This window comes from Monodelphis domestica, chromosome 1 (genome assembly GCF_027887165.1).
Source record: "Monodelphis domestica isolate mMonDom1 chromosome 1, mMonDom1.pri, whole genome shotgun sequence".
NCBI classification, from domain to species: domain Eukaryota; kingdom Metazoa; phylum Chordata; class Mammalia; order Didelphimorphia; family Didelphidae; genus Monodelphis; species Monodelphis domestica.
The window spans coordinates 487,179,235-487,199,555 of NC_077227.1; the positions used below are offsets into that span (position 1 = coordinate 487,179,235).

The 20,321-nt window shown below is 35.3% G+C and overlaps 1 protein-coding gene and 1 long non-coding RNA gene across 2 annotated transcripts in view; one reads left to right on the forward strand and one right to left on the reverse strand.

Annotated features, from left to right (window-relative positions):
* The window catches only part of LOC103093628 (uncharacterized), a 30,738-nt gene extending 10,909 nt beyond the window's left edge, over positions 1 to 19,829 (forward strand). The window contains exon 4 of the long non-coding RNA XR_001629708.2: positions 15,456 to 19,829. This is a non-coding gene — a long non-coding RNA (uncharacterized LOC103093628). The remainder of the gene's footprint in view (positions 1 to 15,455) is intronic.
* CDH4 (cadherin 4) overlaps positions 1 to 20,321 on the reverse strand; it is a 1,204,972-nt gene that overhangs the window by 942,764 nt on the left and 241,887 nt on the right. The window lies entirely within an intron of this gene.

Genomic DNA, 20,321 nt, shown 5'->3' on the forward strand with positions numbered 1-20,321 from the left:
CCAAGATTCTTTCTTCCCTTTAAAAACAATAACATGGGAAGGCATAAAAAGTATTTCAGCAAAACTGACCAACATACATAGGGAATGTTACCTCTCCGATCCCCTCAGTCAAACTGCCAAGAAGAGAAGGAAGGGCATTCTCATATCTTTTCTTTTGGGCTCTGTTAGGTCTCTATGAGATGCTATTTAGTTTTAATTTAGTTTTTTGTTCTTTACATTTATATTCTTATATTAAGTCATCAGAATTTAAGCAGTAAAGTACCTAGCAGTTCATGGTCTAAAGCAATCACTATAAAGAAGGAAAACTGAGGATCATAAAGATTAAATTGTTTTCCTATCCCTACACAGATAAGTAAATAAAGGAACCAGGTTCCAAATTCAGCCTTCTATATTTTTTATCTATTTCATACTGGTATTCTGGCAAAAATATTGTAGTTTTACTAGACATTAAGACCAGTTTATGCTGCCATTATGACATGGCAGTCCCCACATATATATGACATCTTTAGTCAAGGGACTATAGAAGTGATAGTCCTACTGTGTTCTGTCCTGGTCAGACTACATTTGGAATACTATCCTCAGGCATGGGTGCCATAATGCAGTAAAGACATTGTTAAGGTAGAACATGTGCAGCAAAGGGTAACCAGGATGGTCATGTGAGATCATTTCATAAAAGAAAAGATTGATTAGCTAAGGAATGTTTATTGAGGAAGAGAAAAGATATATCATTATATGAGAATTGCTTAAAGATTAGACATATTTTGGTTGGTCCCAGAGAACAAAACCAGGATCAATGAATGGAAATTATGAGGCAGATTTAATATAAATAGAAACTTACTAATAATTTGTACTAGTAAGAAGTGGAATAAGTTGCCATAGACATTTTGGTTTTATCTCACAAGAGGACTTTCAAGTAGAGATTGTATAGCTCCTTATGGGTTATATTATAAAGGGGATTCTTCTTTAGGTATGGTTTTGGATTCTTCAAGTATGCCCCTGTAACAGTTAAAATGAAGTAAGCCGAGTCATAAAAATTCTAAGGATGATAAATTTATTATTAAAATGTAAATTCACCAATGAATAGGATTTCAGCTTCCTCAGTTAGTGCAGCACCCCAAATAAAGTGACAATTTTAATAGGTTTTGAGAAGTCCAGAACAAAGAACAGAACAAGGTGATTGGCATGGGAGACAATATGATTGATTGGAAGTTTGGTAATGGGGACCAGCAAAGACATCCTCCTTCTTTCCATATGACTAAGAAGTGTTCATTGTTTTAGAACACCTGCAAGATGGAATACCTTTAAGAGATTTAAGGATAGCTTGGTAATATAAAGATATTACGCCAGACTCCTTTGTTCATACAAATTCCCCAAGTTCAGCTAATTCCTCAAGGCAAGAATAGATCAATAATTAGCAGAAGAACTAGATTTCTAAGTTTAACTCATACAACAGCTGAATTAGGAACCAAGTTAAGAAACAGAGAACAAAGATTTAAGTGATTATAGGACAAAAGCAATCAGTGTAAATAGGATCAATAAGAAAATGATACAGAATCAATCTTGATCATTTCACTTCTGAGGTCCCTTTGAAGTTTAAAATCTGTGATTTTTATTGAAACTCAATGTTATTTCCAATCAATCCACAAAATGATCTATATTAAACACAGTATGGCAGACATCATGCCTGCAGATATAAAAGTGGAAGTACAAGTGGTAGTTCCTGCACCCAAGAAGTTTACATTATAATGGAAGAGATAACATGTAAATGTATAAGTATATATAAAATAAATGAAAGAATTCCTCATAATTTTTGTAATATGGGATAACATTTTAGAGGGGAGAAAGGAAGGAAATGGTGTTTCTTATTCAGATAAATTCAATAAAACATTTTAAAAATAATTAGAAGGTCACTTTGGGAAGGGAGACACTAATATCTGTGGGAAAACCAAGAAAGACCTCACTCAAGCTGAATTTTGAAGGAAATCAGAGATTCTAAAAGAAGGGAGTGGTCCAGGTATGGGAGATACCCAGTGTGAAGATATGGATAGGAGAGATGGAGGGTTGCATGGACACTTATTATTTTTGTGATACTGGACTGCTTTGCTTTTCTGAACCTCAGCTTTCTCATATGGAAAGAGAATATTTTTGACAAGATGCTTTTAAAGGTAATTTCCAGTTGTAAAGGTTATGTCTTTATATTTCAGCATGTGAGATCTTAAATCCAACTCTTCCTCTTTTCCTTTATCCTCCATATCCTCTCTTTCCTGCATCCCCACATTGTGTTTTTTTCACTTTTTACACAACTCCTTATTCTCTCCTTTATATTCACTTTTATTGTATGCCCCATTTTCTTACTCATCTTTTATTTTTACTTTCTTTCCTTCCTTTGCCAGAGGCCAGCCACTAGAAGCAACACTGAATGTTCTCTGACACTGTGGTTTTTCCTGGGAACACTGTCATATAGCCTGAAGGCAAGTGTCTTCAGCAGCCATCAGGAGCCATAAGGCTTTAGAAACAGATACCTTCTCAGCTGCTAGGCCCTCTCTGATGCCCCTGGCTCTTTGTCCAAGACTGAAGCAGTGGCAGGTCTTTATTAAAAAAAGTTAATAGCACCACAGTGTCAGGAGTAACTTCATGTCCAAATACATAAACTGGCTTTGGTAAAAGTGGGGTGTGACAGAAAGGGGAGCTAAGTTCATTCAATAGGTTTTCCCCCTCTGTTTGTTTGGTTTGATTTCTATGATGCTAAATAACTCATGTGGGCAAATTTCTCATTTCTTAAAACCCACTGTCAAGTAAGCCCAGTCAAACAGTAAAAATAGGATAGAGCAGGAAAATGATTCAGTGAGCGATAAAATCAGAGAAAAAAAAAGTTGGGGGAGGAAGGAAAATCTCGAGAAAACACACTTACAAACATCAAACAAAAAACAGATAAGTTTATGCCATGGAGAGTTAACCACCTCTTTAGTTAGTATTTTGGTTTCATCTCTCTCATTTCAACAAAGTTTGCCTTCCCTTTTGATGGTTTGTGCAGTAGAGTGCTAGCTGAGGTGCACTGTTGCTTGCGGAAAGCATATTTCTGATCTAATGAAGAGGTTTTTTTTTTATAAAGTCTTTTAATTCACTTAATTGAACAGGAAGGAGGTGAAACGATCCCAAGTCTACGGACACCAAAGTAAGTTTTGCTGTAGGCTTTGATAGTCTATACCCTTGGTAGAATACATTTTCTTCCAAAAAGGATTATGGCATCATAGTTCATAGACTATGATTTTTCTCAGAGATTCTATTGCCATCTGATATAGGTCTAACGGAGAGTGAGCTATGAAAAGGCTCTCTCGATTTGTCTTATAAAAAGCATTGTAATGTTTCACAAATCACTAAACTTTATCCCGTGGAGAATTCTTCAATACATAGCTCAGAGTAGCAAATGAATTATTCTATGAATCTATTATTCTATCAAATAGTGAAGAAAAGCTACTGCTTAATTCAGTGCTTTTACAAGGTAGTGCTAAATTAGATTATAAATAATCTAACTAGGATTTATCCAAAACTGTGTAAGCCTGTCTTAAGTAAACAGTTGCCTATGATATTACCTGCTAGTCAAATTTTATTATTGCGAACAATCCTAGAATAAAATCATAATGTATACTTTGAAGGACATTAGAAGAACACATAGACTATCAGAGCTTGAAGGAACCTTAGGAACACACACACACACACACAGATAAACACACATAGGAAGATATTTTTAAAAACAATGTCAGAACTGAAGGACTTTAGAGATCATCTAGTTAGAACAGCTGAAAAGTAAAGTGATAAAGTGGGATGGGAAATAAAATGTTGGCCTTAGATTTGGGAGATTTCTAAGTTCTGTCTCAGGTCCTTCCTAATTCTATGACCATAAACAAAGTCACTTAAATTCTCTGAGCCTCAGTTTCATCAGTCATTTAAAAAAGTATTTGGAAATATCTGAAATAACTACTTCACAGGGAATAGGTATACTACAGCAGGAATGAAATTATGTATGTAAAGGGCCTTATATACTTTAAAACTTAACACTTATCCAAATGTCAGTAGTAGTGGTTGCTATTATTATTGTTATTAGTATTATTACTTTTTCCTACCTTGAGAGCTGAGAAGGACCTTAGATATCACTAAATCTGAGGAAACTGAAGTCCCCAAAGATTCATGAAATTGTCCAGGGTCACACAGTAGTAAACAGCAGAGTTAAGATCCAGATTTAGCTCCTTTGGCTCTAAATCCATTATGTTCTTTCTATTATGGTCCGCCACCCTTTTAACATCTCCATTTTACACATGACAGCAAAGGCCAGAGAGGTCAGTGTGCTTATCACTGTTATTATTGAGAATGAGAGGGTGTGGAGAAGCTAAAGGAAAGATAGAGAACTGACCTTGACATCAAGAAGACCTGGATTCTAGTCTTATCTTTGTGACATACTGGCTGCATTATCATGGCTCTCAGTGTCCTCAGTCAATTCTCTACGAATATAAATTGCAGCAAATTACTGGTCTACATTGGTTTTTCGTACCAGGAATTTCCAACATTGATGAAATCACAGATTTTTCTATTTATTCCCCCCATATTTAGGGTTGGTAATATTAAGCATTTGATAGCTTCTTTGTCACAATTACATTTACAGATATTACATACTTTAAAACATTTCTGATTATTTCTAACACCAAAAAAAAAATGCAACAAGTTTCACGAACAAAGTTCTGCTCATCTTTATCAAAGTAATTTAGATGGAATTATGCCTTCTTTGAAATATTGATCTTTTGTATCAATATGGTGTGAATGAATGTTCAACAGCTTTTAAGGGAAGAAAAAGCAGATCCACTGCACCTCTGTAGTTCATGACAACTGAGAGAAGGTTCTCCTGAGACCACAAAATAACTTAGGGGTTTACTACCATAGAAAGGACAATTGTTGTCAATAAGTATCCAGGAGGCTTAAACTGCCAATAACCCAACTCTTATGTATTGTAAGTGCTACTGAATATTCAGTTTTATTTCTGTTTCTCAGCCAGAAGGAAATAAAGAACACACTTTTAGCTAAATGAGAACTGAAGTGTATTGGAAGAGGGTTATAAATTATATGCAGGCCACCAAATAAAATTCCATTTTCAGGTAATGCGGAGGTGTAATGTGTCTGGAGAAGCCGTTTTGCATATCACACAAGACAGCAGGCAATAAGGACCAAGGAATGACTAGAAACTGATCTGTCACATGCAACTCTTTGATTGTTTCCCCTACTTTACCTACTCTAATCGCACTGTTGCAGTGTTGATTCAGAACACGGCGGCCCATGAAAAATGTCACCGTTCTGTCGATGTTGCGGATCCGCTGGCAATTTCAGCAAGCACTGGATGCACATAAAGGGTGATAAGGCACTATATCCTGCCATGCTCAGCAGGTTTTCCATTTCCTCCTGCAATTACACATCAAACTGTTTTAGCTTCACAAGCTTCGGCACTCGCTATAAATGGCCTCAAGGCAGAAGTCTGCCACGCACACTGATGAGTCTGTCTCTGGAGCAGAGTGCAATGCTCAGGTTTGGTGGGGAAGCTGCTGCAAAATAATAATAATAAAAAATTCCCTCTTTCCAGACCTTTAAGACGTTAGTTAGAGATTATTCTATCATTATCTCCATGTGCTCCAATTAACAGAGAGTTTTATCTTGACGTTATTAACTAGAGCAGCATTTTAAAAGGGATGAAAGCACTGGAAGTGCTAAAAGCAATAATTTGCACTGACGTTTCTCTTTTTAGGATCTTTTTTTTTCTGGGATGACGATGCACATTGCCGGTGTTTTCAGGCAGCTGCTCACCTGCAATCTTCCTAAATGCGGCAGCTGAATAACTGAGAACTTTACTGTTGCCAACTCTCGTTGGTCATGGTTCTTTCTTGGTGAGAATTCTTTCCACCATTTGGGCAAAGGAAAGTGCACCTCCTTGTAAAGGAAAGTTAGTTCACTTGGATTTGGAGTTGGAAGATCTGGGTTCAAAATCTAGCTCTGCTATATATTATTTATCTGTGAGACAAACAGGTAGGTAGTATAGTGCCTGGAACTTAGTAGGCAATTAATAAATGTTTATGAAATTAACCAGTTATGTCATATACTTAAATAGATATTTAATATTTAACAATTTGAACTGACAGTTGCATATAGTGCTTTGCATATAGCAGGTGCTGAATATATATGTATATATTTTTGTGTGTGGAATTGAATTAAACTCGGATAAATCATTGCATTCATCTTATTTCTACTCTCTATAATATAGGCAATAGATAATTTACCTTAATCTCAGTAGTTGTAACAAAGAGTGGTGGGTTGAGTAAGGAGGACCTGAGTTCTAACCATGTTTATCAGGTATGTCCCTTAACTTCTTTCTGCTTCAGTTTCCTCAAGTGTAAAATGAAAAATAATAAGAGCATTTATCATGGGCTTGTTGTAAAGATCAAATGAATCATGTTTATAAAAGCACATAATATAGTCCCTGGCACCTAGTAGGTATTAAATAAATGCTTATTCTTTCCCCTTAATAAACACAAAGAAGAGGAGATCTTGTTCATTAAATGTTGGTCCCTGAAATAACAGGACAATTGGATAAGTGATTATTTGTCCTTTAATCCTCTTGGAGGCAAAGAGAGAAAGGGTAGTGAGATTTTTCATCATGTCTTCCTAAAAAAGTGAACAGGTAGGTCCTAATAGAATTCAAAAGGTATTTATTAAGCACTGAGTAGATAACACTGGGTTTGAATCTAGTTACATAAAACCAAAAGAAAAGCAGTTCATGACCCCAAAGAATTTATATTCTATGGAAAAGATACAAAATATAAATAGATAAGTATATAATATGATACAATTACAATATAATTAATATACCATGATACTGGCATATATGTATTATGTCACATGTCATATTTTATTATACAGCATATTTCATCTTTGTTGTACTTTATGATTAAAATCATATTATTTATTATGTTAACATGTACTATTTATTAGGTACATATGTATTTAAATATATGAAGATATATGTATATACATAATACATCTTAAATGAGTATGTTTAAATTTGATGAAGAGGAAGGAGAAAGAACTGATAGTTGGAGGTGACAATATGAGCTGATCACTAAAGAAATCTTGGCGTCTATAAGGAAGTGGTAGAAGAGCATATTCTAGACATAGGAGATAACCTATGGGGCAGACACAGGTGCAGAAGATGGAAAACTGAGTTTAAAGAACAAATTCTCCAATTTAGCTAAAACCCTTACAGACATGAAACAAGCCTTAAGAAGTAGACTGAATCCAGTTATCAAATGATAAGATTTTGTATTTTATCTTAGAGGCATCAGAACTGGGCTAAGAGAATGCAAGCCATAATGACTCACAATAGTCTCTGTATCCCTAGTACTTAGCAGACATGCCACAGACTGACTGTTGATAGGCTATGGCTAGAGCCCCAGAGACAGCTGAAGTAATCTGTTCACCATTTGAATAGAGAGAAGGGGATAGATTTAGTAGATGTGGAAGTAGAAAGGATGAAACAGTGATGGCAAGCTTATGGAACAGGTACCAAAGGTGGCACGCAGAGCCGTCTCATTTTGCATGTGTGCTGCCCCTCAACCCACTTCATTACTAAAAAGTCAAAGGAACTCCTGCAGAGCTGTTCCACTTCTCCTCTCCATGTGCCTGAGGACATTCCTCACTTCCCCCACCCTCTGCTCAGCAGCCAATGGGAGCCCTTCTTCCCTTTCACCCTCCTCAGTCTGGGGTAAGGTGCTGGGCAGGGAAAGACTCATATGCTGCCTGAGGATGCAATACAGATGGCAGCCTGATGAGTCCCTGGTAAAGGTAATTCTCATGGTAAGATTGGAGAGGAGCTAGGTTTGAGGGGAGCAGAGATCACAGTGTAGCACATAGCTGGAGGGGAGCAGAGATGGAGGAGAGTGGAGCACTCAGGCCATTTTCCTCCCCTTCTCCACATGTGCCTTATCACCCTTCTGCTCTCTTATGCAGCAGCCCAGTGGGAGTGCTTCTTCCCTCCACTATTTCAGGTATGGTGGGGAAAACAGGGTGTGGCACTTGGTCTGGGAGTTAGAGTTGGGATGGGACCTGGCACTCTGTCTCTAAAAGGTTCACCTTCACTGGGATAAAACATGGCATCTGACTATATAGGAAGGAAGGGAATGGTAGGAGTAAACATTCATTTTGAGGGTTCAAACCAGTGACTGGAGAGATGTCCCAAAAGGAAAGACAGATATAGCAGACAAAATCCTGTTAATCGACACCAGAGGCTTTTAGACACTGAGTCATTTAAATACTGTTGAGCTTTTACCCATTGAAAAATAAAGCCAAATATCCCCCAGGCAGCTCCCTTTCCTAGGAAAATGCTTTATTAAAAGCTAAACAAACACATTGTGATTTCCAACTCAACACTTTAAAAGACAGCACAAAATAGTATAAGCTGCTTTGGGGGTTGCTCTTAATTGCTCAAGTCAACAATGCCAGTTTAGAAGAAACATTTTTTAAAGTCCTCCCCTGCTCTCCAATTAGTTTTGTATTTGCCATCTTACACAGAGCACTACCTTCAGTCATAAAGGAAAAGCATAAATGTTTCTAGAGAAAAATAACACCTACACAGAGTAAAGTACAAAATAACTTATCAGTGATCTATAATTATTCTGACACTGGTAAATTTATAGGGTATTATATGTAATCCCAAAGACAAAGGACAAAATATATTAATAATATTTTATAATATTGATAATACATATAGTCAACATTTATGTAATTCTTTAAAGTTTACAAATTGTTTACATGTTATTTTATTTGATTCTCACAACAAAGTTATAAGGTAAACACTTTTATTATCCACACAAATGATCTTACTTTGAAATTCTATAGGGGATAGTATGTTCTTGAGTTCATTCAATATAACTGTAGAGACTAGTTTAGCTTTCTCAAACGCTTTCTTCCTTCTTATATATTCTCATTGGGTTACTTGGAAAATAATCTGTTATCATTAGGTATGTAATTTGGTGGAAAAAGGAACAACTAGAGATCACTACAAAAAAACAACCAACCAAACAACTTGTATTCTCCTCTTTCCTTAGTGCTTTCTTCTCTATATGTTCACAACACTTCCTGCTTATTTTTTCATGTGCCTTAGTGAAATTTACTCTAGATCAGTGATGGCAAACCTATACACAGAGCACTCTCTAAAAGGTTAGCCATTACTGCCCAAGATAAGTTCTTTTATGTTGTTTTTTTTTTCCAAATATATTGCTATTTCATGAAATATTTCCCAGTTCTGGGGAAAGGAAACTGATAAACCATTTTAAAAAAATGGAATTTCAAATACTCCCCCCTTTCTTCAGGACCAGTTCTCCTTTGGAGCAGGCAAGCAATTTGATATTGATTATACATATAACATATTATAAAATATATGTTAGCTACATGGAAGAAGAAAATAAGAAAATACACACAAAATTAAACCAGAAAAATAGAGTAAAAGAGTATGCTTCAATTTGTACTCAGAATTCATCTGTTCCCTATAAAGGTAGATAGCATTTTTTAGCATTGGTGGCTTCAGAAATGTCTGTGATCATTATCTTGATCAGAGTACCTAAGTCTTTTATAATCCATATCTTTACAGTATTATTACTTTACAGTACTGTTAATATTTAAAATATTCTGGTTTTGCCTATTTTACCTTGCATGGTTTTAAATAAGTTTTCTCAGCTTTTTCTGAAAACATACTGCTTGTTATTTGCTATAGTACAATAGTATTCCATAATAATCATATAAAACAGCTGGTTCATTCCTTAGATGATGAACATTTCCTCAATTTCCAATTCTTTGTATCCTCAAAAAGAATTGCTATAAATTCTTTTGTGTAAATAGGTCCTTTTCCCCTATTTTGGAGAGAGGGGTTACAGATATACTAGTAGTATTGCTGGATCTAAGAATATGCACAATTATATATCCTTTTGGGCATAGTTTCCAATCATTCTCTAGAATGATTGAACTATTTCATAAATTCACCAACAAAAACTGGTGTCCAACTTTTCTATATCTCCTCCAGTGTTTGTCATTTTCCTTTTCTGTCATGCTAGCCAATCTGATAGGTGTGAGGTGGTACCTCAAAGTAGTTTTCATATTCATTTGTCTTATCAGTAGAGAATTAAAGTACTTTTTATGAGACTATTGATATCTTTGATTTCTTCTGAAAACTGCCTGTTCAGGTCTATCAATTGGAGAACAGTTCTTATTTTTAATAAATTTGACTCAATACCCTATATATATTTGAGAAATGAGGTCTTTATCAGAGAATCTTTTTGATATTTTTTTCAGTTTTCTATTTTTGTCCTAATTTTGGCTGCGTTTTTTGTTAGTTGTTAAAAAGCTTTTTTACCTACATTTAATCCAAATTATATATATTTCTTACTGTGATTCTCTGTATCTCTTGTTTGGTCATAAACTCTTTCCTTATCCTTAGATTTCCCAGATGCATTTTTCTATGCTTCCCTAATTTACTTGTGTCACCTTTTGTGTCTAAATCATTTGTCCACTTTAACTATACCTTGGTTTAAAGTATGAGATGTTGGCCTATATATTTTTTTTTTTGGCAAAACCGGTTTCTAATTTTCCCAGCAATTTCTGTCAAATGGTCAGATTTTACCACCAAAGCTTGGATTTTGGGGTTTATAAAACACTAGATTATTATGGTCATTTCCTACTGTGCACTGTGTGACAATGAGTCATTGATTCAGTCTCTAAAAATGAATAGCATTAAATGAGTAATCGCAGTTATAATCATTACATTCTGGATGTAGGCAGATATGGAAAGCTGGCCACTGAAAAGTACCTAGTGGGAACATCTCTGTTTGAATCAAGAAGCAACAAGTTTCAAGTGCCATTCTATCATTTACCAGCATTGTAACCTTTTAATTAAGTTATGCCTCAATTAAGTTTCCCCAATGTGCAAAATAGATAAAACCATATATCAACTACCTATTTTCTCAAGGCAATGATGAGAAGATCAAATGAGAACATTTGTGTGAAAGGATTTTTAAATAATGTTGTTCACTTGTTTTCACTCGTGTCCAACTCTTTGTGATTTCAATTCCTTCTCCAGCTCATTTTACAAATGAGGAAATTGAAGCAAACAGGGAAAAGTGACTTGCCCTGGGTGACATAGCTAGTAAGTGTTTGAGGCCACATTTGAATTCAAGTTTTCTTGATTCCAGACTTCATATTCTATTCACTGAGCCCCCAATTGCCCAATAAAATGCAGTTAGTTATCATCCTCATCCTCATCATTATGGTTATCATTCCTTGTAGAAATCACAAATAATGTTGCATTCATAGTCGTGAAACCTTAAAAAGAATTAAAGAATGGCTGCCTGCACAATGGAAAGATAAATAGAAGTTTTTAGCATCAAAACTTAAAAAAAATTAAACTATATGTGAAGAGACTATTTGTTAGATTTTAAATATTACAAAATACTAATAGCTACTCATTATGGAGTATGAGGCTCATCCTGAAAGTTTACCCATGCCCTGAAGGTTTAGAAGTACTCATACATTTCTTTGTACTTTCAGAAAGTCAACCACTATTTCTCCATTCTGATTTCTTCTATGGGAGAGGTGGATGGGGAAGGTATACCATCTATTGTTTAGGGGTGTTGCATTTGTATATCTACAATTAATTAATTAGCTCTGAGCCCCCATATTGGCTGATTGACCTTGTCTATTAAATGTTATCAAAATTAGCTCTGAGTCCCCATATTGGCTGATTGACCTTGTCTATTAAATGTTATATTTTTAGTCAGCACTAGTCACATGCCTTTGGCATAATAGATTTAGTTTTTCCCAGAAGCAAACACATGTGAGAAAGCTATATGCAGGTTTTTCACTATTAGCATAGTTTCAAAATTGAACAAAATATAATCATTAAAACACAATGAATAAAATACATGAATTTTTAATGAACAGCTATGAGCTCCACCTTTCCAATACCTTAGAAATCTGCTCCCTTTAGCACAAAGCAGGACCCAGAAGTTTTATACATAGTTTGAGTCCATGTTAAACAAGCAAAAAAGATGTAATCATAGGTAATGAGGGGATCTTTGATAGATGTTTCCTTTAGGAATGGTCATCAGGTGCTGAAGCAGAAACTATGGATACTGACTTCATCATTTAACTAAAACCTCATTCTTTGAAATTACCAATTATCTCTTAATTGCATAATCTAATCGTTTTTTCATAATTCTTACTATCCTTTCTTAACTTCCTTATCTTTAACACAACTTTGGTATTTTGATTGTGTTTGATTCCTTGTTCATACTCACTCCACATATTAAATATACTGTCAAATCTTGTTATTTTTATCTTCAAAACATCTTATATATGTCCCATTCTCTCAACTCATATAGCCAATACCCTAACCTTAATTATTTTTCATCTAAACCAATGCAATAGCCCTCTAGCTGATAAGCCTGACTCATTTCTCCTTTCTAGCATCTATCTTCCCTCCACTCAGATTTAAGTGATTTTTAAAAAAAATGTAAATCTGAGTATGTCACCACCACTCTCTGTCCTTAATAAGCTCCAATGGCTTCCTCTTACCTCCATGACTAAATGTCTCTGTCTCCTGTCTCTGCCAGACTTTTAAAATTCTTTAAAACCTCATCTTTCTTACCTCTCTAGTCTTCTCACTCTTTACTCTCCTACCTACTCTCTCTGACCCAGGATCATAGGTATACTTGATGTTCCTCACACAGAACTCTCCATCTCCTTTCTCTATGGCTTCATACTAGTTCTTCTCTAAGCCTGGAATGTTTTCTCTTCTCAGATTTCAAGCTTCCCTGATTTCCTTCAAGATTTAACGCAAATTCCACATTTTTAAAAGAAGACCCATCTTTGTCCTTCAGCTGCAAGCATTATCATTTGAAAATGACATTGTCTATATCTTTTAGGTCATATTTATTTATATGTTGATTCTACCATTAGAATATGAGTTCCTAGAGGTCAGAAACTTTGCTTTTATTTATAACCCCAGAGCATAGCACTGTGCCTAGCACAAAATAATTCATTTATAAATGCTTTTTGATTAACCCTCTTAATTGGCTTTTTTGCCTTATGTCTTTTTCTTTTCTAATCATTCTACAAAAAAATCAAGTTATTTTTCTAGAAGGGGCCTAAATGACTCCCTTACTCCCCAGAGTCTAACATTTACATGTTACATTTAGAATCAAATATAAATTTCTGTTTGACATTTGAACCTTTGATGATCTGGCCCCAACTTACTTTTATAATCTTATTATACATCATACCTCTAAATGCCAAATTGTCTTCTTTCCTGTTCTTCACTCAAAACTATCACCTGAAAATGCTATCTATCTCTATAGAGAGGGCTGAGGAACTCTGAATGCAGATGGGTGCATGCTTTTATAAAAAAATAAAAATTGCAAAAAGCCCTTACCTTCTATCTAAAAATCAATACTATGTACTAGTTCCAAGACAGAAGAGTGGTGAGGGTGAGGCAGTGGGGGTTAAGTGACTTGCCCAGGGTCATAAAGGTAGAAAGTGTCTGAGTCTAAATTTGAACCCAGGACCTCTAATCTCTAAGTCTGGTTCTCTATTCACTGAGCTACCTGGTTGCCCTAAGTGTATGTGTTTTTATAAAATTCACAAATGGAAGAATGTACAATAAATTTTAATAGAAATATCATGATGAATTTACTTGGCATAGAATAAAAATGAAAATAAACCAAAAACCCAGTGGTTCCACATAGAATCTTTGTTATTGACACTATAAAGATAGATACCGAGAACAATGATTCTGCACTAAGTTCACAATAGAACATTTCAAATATTAAACAAAAACAAAATAATAAAAGACAGATGGCTCTAACATTATGCTAAATTTGGGTCTCTGTTTTGGACTTGCTACAGCAGTTATGATAAAGTGCCTTCGGCAGAAACATTAGAAGAATAGTATATGAAGCATAGCTCACAGAAAGGAAGACAGTATTAGCATCTAGAAAAGTAGAAGCACCCTAATAATCAACCAAATAGAAAGGGAGTGGAGGTGTGGCTGATGTGACTGCCAAAGGCTATGATGTGCATGAGTATTTATGAGACAAATATTAACACTAATTCTCCTTCTGATGTTTTTAATACTTCAAAAATCAAGTTCATATTGAATCTCTTTAGCAAAATTCAGGTTTCTCTACTAATGAGACTACTCCTGGGCAAGGATGATATCTAATTCCTTCTTCATTTTATATACCAATTTTTCTCTGTTGCCCATTACATTCTACCCCCAAAGTACTGAGTAAATACATACATATATACATGTATATATATAGATATATAGATAGAGATATATGGAAAGAGAGAGACAGAGACACACACAGAGAGTTTATAGCTCCCCAAAATAATTAAAAATGATCTTTTCCAGAGAATTGGTCTTCTTAGTACCACACTGAAGCCAAATAAACTACACTAGTCTCCCACAGTGCCTTACAATATTTATTTTAATCACTTGAGATTATAGAATTCATAGCTAGAAGTTATCTGGGTGATTATCTGGTTCATCCTCTTCATTTTAAAGATGAAAAATATGAGACATCTAAAGGTTAAATGTATTGTGCAACATCCTATAACTTATAAGCATCATTTAACACATCATCTTTTGTATCATGGTATTTACAGATCTGATTCCCTTAAGTAGACTGTGAGCTCCTTGAGGGTAGGGACATTATCTGAATTCATCTCTGGGATTTCTTGGCCATAGCATAAAGCCTTTAGGACAGCATGTGTTCAACAAATGTTTTTGGATGTATGAATTAGTAGAGCTTGAAATGTATTTTTCTTCTGGATATCCTTTGTGATGCGGCCTAATGTTTTCACATTTTATAGGCTTCATTTTGAAAGGAACTAGTGATCTATCTGAATTTCAGGATCCATAAAAATGGAGACTTTTGAGGAAAAGCAGGGAGAACTATTTCTATCAGATTACCTTAGAGATCAATGTATAATTTATTAGAAAATAAGGAACAAAAGTCTTGCACTATGGACATGAAGGGGAAAAAAAACACAAAAGGTTAAGTTGCTGTCCATGGCATGAAAGAAATACAAAAATGTAGCTCATTGACACATCTTAACAGGAATATTTTTTAAAATAGTATTCATAGTAAAACTTAGTAAAACACAATTTAGCTTTAATTCAGCTACATATATCACCCACAGTTCATTGGTATGTAGGCTATTCACACACTTAAAAAATTTATTAAAATAGAAAAATGTAATATCAAAAGTGGGTTACTCTTACTTAAAAAAAAACTTGGACAAACAATCTAGTGTTTTGGGTTCTTTTTGGATATAAATAATGACTGATTTATTTTTTCTTTGACCTTCAGACAAATGACATCTCTGAAGGGGATTGGTGGAAAGAAGGAAGTAAAGGAAGTAAACATGGAGGAGGAGAAAAGAAAGATTAAAAAAGGGAGAGACTGACACAATTCTAAGACCACAGGGTTCTCAAATCTTGCATAATTTCAAAGCACCTAAATATTAAGGTAAGGGAAATTCCTACACTGGAAGCTACCATTTTTTGATGAAATCACAGATCCTTCTCACACTGACATTCTTTCTCTGTCTCTGCCTCACCTACCAGAACCTACTACACATGGAATTCATCCCTAACATTGCTTGCAAGCACAATTTCCAATGTAGTAATAAGGGAAAGAGGAGTCCAGAAAAAACTGGCATTCCTAGAGGTAAACAGGCTAGAGATTTCCTGCTAAGTCTGGATTCACAGCAGCGAAAGATACTGATATGGATTCTAGAAGGAAATAGTGATGGATGTGTTGACATTAGTTGATGAAAATCAACGGAAAAGGGGAAACATTCTGACTGTGTGACTCACAGAGCCCATCAGCATTCCTAATGAGAACAACTGGCTCATGTGACTGCAACTTAGGTGACAATATTAAGTAACACAACTTTGTTAGGCTGAGACCAGTAACCTGGCTTTGGGTCACTATTAATGGGGTCTGGAAGCATAAAATCCTAGGATCATCAATTTAGAGCTAAAAGAGGACCTAAGGCAAATTACTTCAACTCTCTACTTTTCAAGATGGGGAAAGAGAACCAGAGATGTTACAAAATAAGGCCACATCATTCATAAATGTTGAAATTCAAAAACATTGCTTCTTATTGCAATAATTTCAGCATAGTGTGTCCCTTTAATCCATCATGTATTCCTGAAAAGTCATTATTAGGAAAATTACACTTGATAAATTGCTTTATAGACATCATCAATTTTGAGCAAAAGAGCAATTCTAGTGCCTCATATACTACAGTATACAAGCGTGGAAATTGCAGTTCAGAGGCTAAATAACTTAGTAGTGGTCACAGGGCTAGTGCTAGGAGTGGAATTTTTAACCCAAGCCTTCCTGACTACAAGTCCAGCATGCTATGCTATGTTGGCTTCCAATCACTTTCTATTTAAGGTACATAATGAAAATGAGTTCCTTATTCATTGACATGATGTATCTCCCAATAGTATGCAAACTTCTTGAAGGCAGAGACTTTCATTTTTTTTCCCCCTCAGAACAGTACCTTGCTGATAACAGGTACTGTAACTCATATTTGATTGGATTTTCTAGCATCCCAGAAGCAGTCTTTCCAAGCATAGGTTCTACATTAAGTAGCCTTTTTATTAAAATGGACAAACTCACAAAAGAGGGGCACATGAGAGGAAGGTCAAAAAGTTAACAATAAGGGAGGAGCCATTACTAATGTTTTAACATTAAGAAAGGCAGCATTATCTAAGGGAAGTCTTCTGATTTGTAAGTCAAAAAAAAATCCCATGGATTCAAATTCCCCTATTGACAAAAATTAGTTGAGTGTCCATAGTCAAGTCACCTAAATTCTCTTACTATGCCTCAGGAAACTGAGGCAGATACCATTAGGCTTTAGGAAGCTGAGGCATAGTTGGAGAGTTTCTGTAAAATGAAATAAAAATATCTGTAATACTTAACTCACAGGTTAATTATAAAGATCATATGATGTTAGGTATGATAAGTGCTATATATATCCAATTTTTAGCATTTTTCTTATTAATTTTACTAAAAGCTAAAGTAACATTTTAATAATGCTGTCAGTTTTTCTTTGCCTGCTCACCAATCAAATAGCTACCTATACCAACTTTTCCTTTTCCTTTTATATGAATTCAAATAATAGTGTATTAAATGGGCACATGTTACCATTTTCAGAGTTGGGGTACCTATCAAATTGTTTTAAACTTTCTTTTTAAAATAACCTTACATTCCTTCCTAGAATAAATACTGTATATTTGTTCCAAGGTAGAAGAGTGCTAAGGGCAAGGCAATTGGGGTTTAGTGACTTGCCCAGGGTCACATAGCTAGGAGGTGTCAGAGGCCACATTTCACCCCAGGACCTCCTATCTTTAGGCCTAGCTCTTAATCCACTGAGCCACCTAGCTTTGCTCCCCCCGCCCCAGGTAAACATTCTAAAATAAACTGGGGGGGGGGAGCAGTTATATTTTTCTCCAGCTGGTTAAACCAAGGGATTTACCAGTGACAATCTGATGTATCAGCGGATAAATGGAAATCAATTATCAATCAGATTCTCTGCTGGTAGAAAGGTTAGCAAGAAGTGAAAGTTAAAATGACCTCTTCTTGCAATATAGGTTTTTTTTTTCTCTTTCACTCACAGATAGCTTATTGACGCAGTGATTGGGGCAGATTGGCTGCTTATATATCATTTTAAAGGGCTAACTTCAATGATAGAATGTTGGAATGTCAACACTAATACCCTTCACCCATCTGGGGAACATCTCTGATTCTGATAGTTTTCCAACTTAAAAATTTGCAAACTGAAATTAAATTTTTGCAACTAACAGCTGGACATAGTCTGAGTACTGGCAGGCCTCTGTTTATAAGATGATTCACACTACTCCCATAGTATATACAGTCACTGCTGTGCTTGCAATCCTTTGGAGGATTATTAATATTACTGCACAAAGAAGAATTAAACTGTTGCTTATAATCAAATTACAACATTAGAGACTAGGCTTTTGTTAAGAAATTGTCATTGAATGGCATTTGAAATGAATGAAAAGAAAAGGACTTAAATGACTTACAGGATATTTAGAGCTTTTCTAGCACACGAGTCCTATTCCTTCATTGCCCTCTGTCCCTTCTCAAGACACTCTTCATGGAGATAGAATTTTATAACCTAACCAGAAATATTCAATAACTTGAAGAATGCAGTTCCCCTACCCAACACTTACACAAAAAAGATGCATAGACACAAAGTCTCTTTTGGAGTTAAATGTGATTTGAAGCTTTTAAGAATGCAGATACAGAATCTTTAGGTTCAAAAGATTGGAAGGGAGGAGAGAGTACTGGCACTTGGGAAGATTGGACAAAACCTGCAGCCTCAGCCCTTCTCTTGGTACCTGATAATTGGATGATATTCCTAAATATGATTTCTTGAATCCAATAAGCCATCACTTCTCACAAATAACAAAGTTTTGGTGAGTACAACATCTTTAAAAAATAACAAATATTTGAAAGCCTGTCATAAACAACACACCAAGAATCACTTTAATATGGTGAGCATGGCATATTGAATTCAATACCATTCAACAAACATTTATTTTTTTAATTTAAATTAATTTATTTAGTCAATTTAGAACATTATTCCTTGATTACAAGAATCATATACTTTCCCTCACTTCCCTCCCCCTACCTTCCCGTAGCTGACGCACAGTTTCACCGGGCATTACATGTGTCCTTGATCAAAACCTATTTCCATGTTGTTGGTGTTTGCATTAGGATGTGAATTTAGAGTCTACATCCCCAGCCATATCCCCTTGACCCATGAATCAAGCAGTTGTTTTTCTTCTGTGTTTCTCCTCCCACAGTTTTTCTTCTGAATGTGTATAGTGTTCTTTCTCATAGATTCCTCCAAGTTGTTCACTATCACTGTATTACCACTAATGGAGAAGTCCATTACATTTAAATTTACCACAGTGTATCAGTCTCTGTGTACAATGTTCTCTTGGTTCTGCTTCTTTCGCTCTGCATCAACTTCTGGAGGTTGTTCCAGTCCACATGGAATTCCTCCAGTTCATTATTCCTCTGAGCACAATAGTATTCCAATCACCAACATATGCCACAATTTGTTCAGCCATTCCACAATTGATTTTTGTACAATTGGTTTACCTCTTTATAAATTTGAGTAATTAGACCTTTGTCAGAGGTTTTTGTTATGAAGATTATTTCCCAATCTGTTGCTTCTTTTTTAATTTTGGTTGCACTGGTTTTGTTTGTAACCAAACTTTTTAATTTGATGTAATCAAAATTATTGATTTTATATTTTGTGACTTTTTTCTAGCTCTTGCTTGGTTTTAAAGTCTTTCCTTTCCCAAAGATCTGACAAGTATACTATCCTGTGTTCTCCTAATTTGCTTATAGTTTCCTTCTTTAAAATGAAGTCATTCACCAATTCTGAGTTTATCTTGGTGTAGGGTGTGAGATGTTGATCCAAACCTAATCTCTCCCATACTGTCTTCCATTTTCCCCAGCAGTTTTTATGAAAAAGTGGATTTTGGTCCCCAAAACTGGGATCTTTGGGTTTATCATAGACTGTCTTGCTGAGGTCACTTATCCCGAGTCTATTCCACTGATCCTCCTTTCTGTCTCTTAGCCAGTACCAATCAATAAACATTTATTAAGTATTAACTATGTGCAAGAACCTAGGATAGGCAGTTGAGATAGAAAACCAAAAATGAAAGTTTCTGTTTCATTCTTTTCTGAAACCAATACCTTCCTTCTGTTTTAGTATTAATTCTAAAACAGAAAAGCATCAAGGAATAGACAATCTTGATTAAGTGACTTACCCAGAGTCACACAGCTAGGAAGTATCTGATTTTGGACTAGAATTGAACCCAGGTCCTCCTAACTCCATGCCTGGTGTTCTTATCTATATGAAAGGTAACTGCCCCCTGGTCCATTTTCAAGGAGATTCTGTTCAGCTGGGAGTAGGGGAAGGCATTTCTAGAAATAAAGTTTTTTTTAAGTATATATATATATTGGTAATTTCCAAAGGACTAGAAAGCTCATAATCCTGAGAAACAAGAAAGATTTCATGTAGGAAATGGCATATTATGTATCCTCAGAAGAAAGCTGGGTGCACAATGAGGTACTATAGTAAGGAGGCCTCAAATGAATATTACCTACATTCTGGAAGCA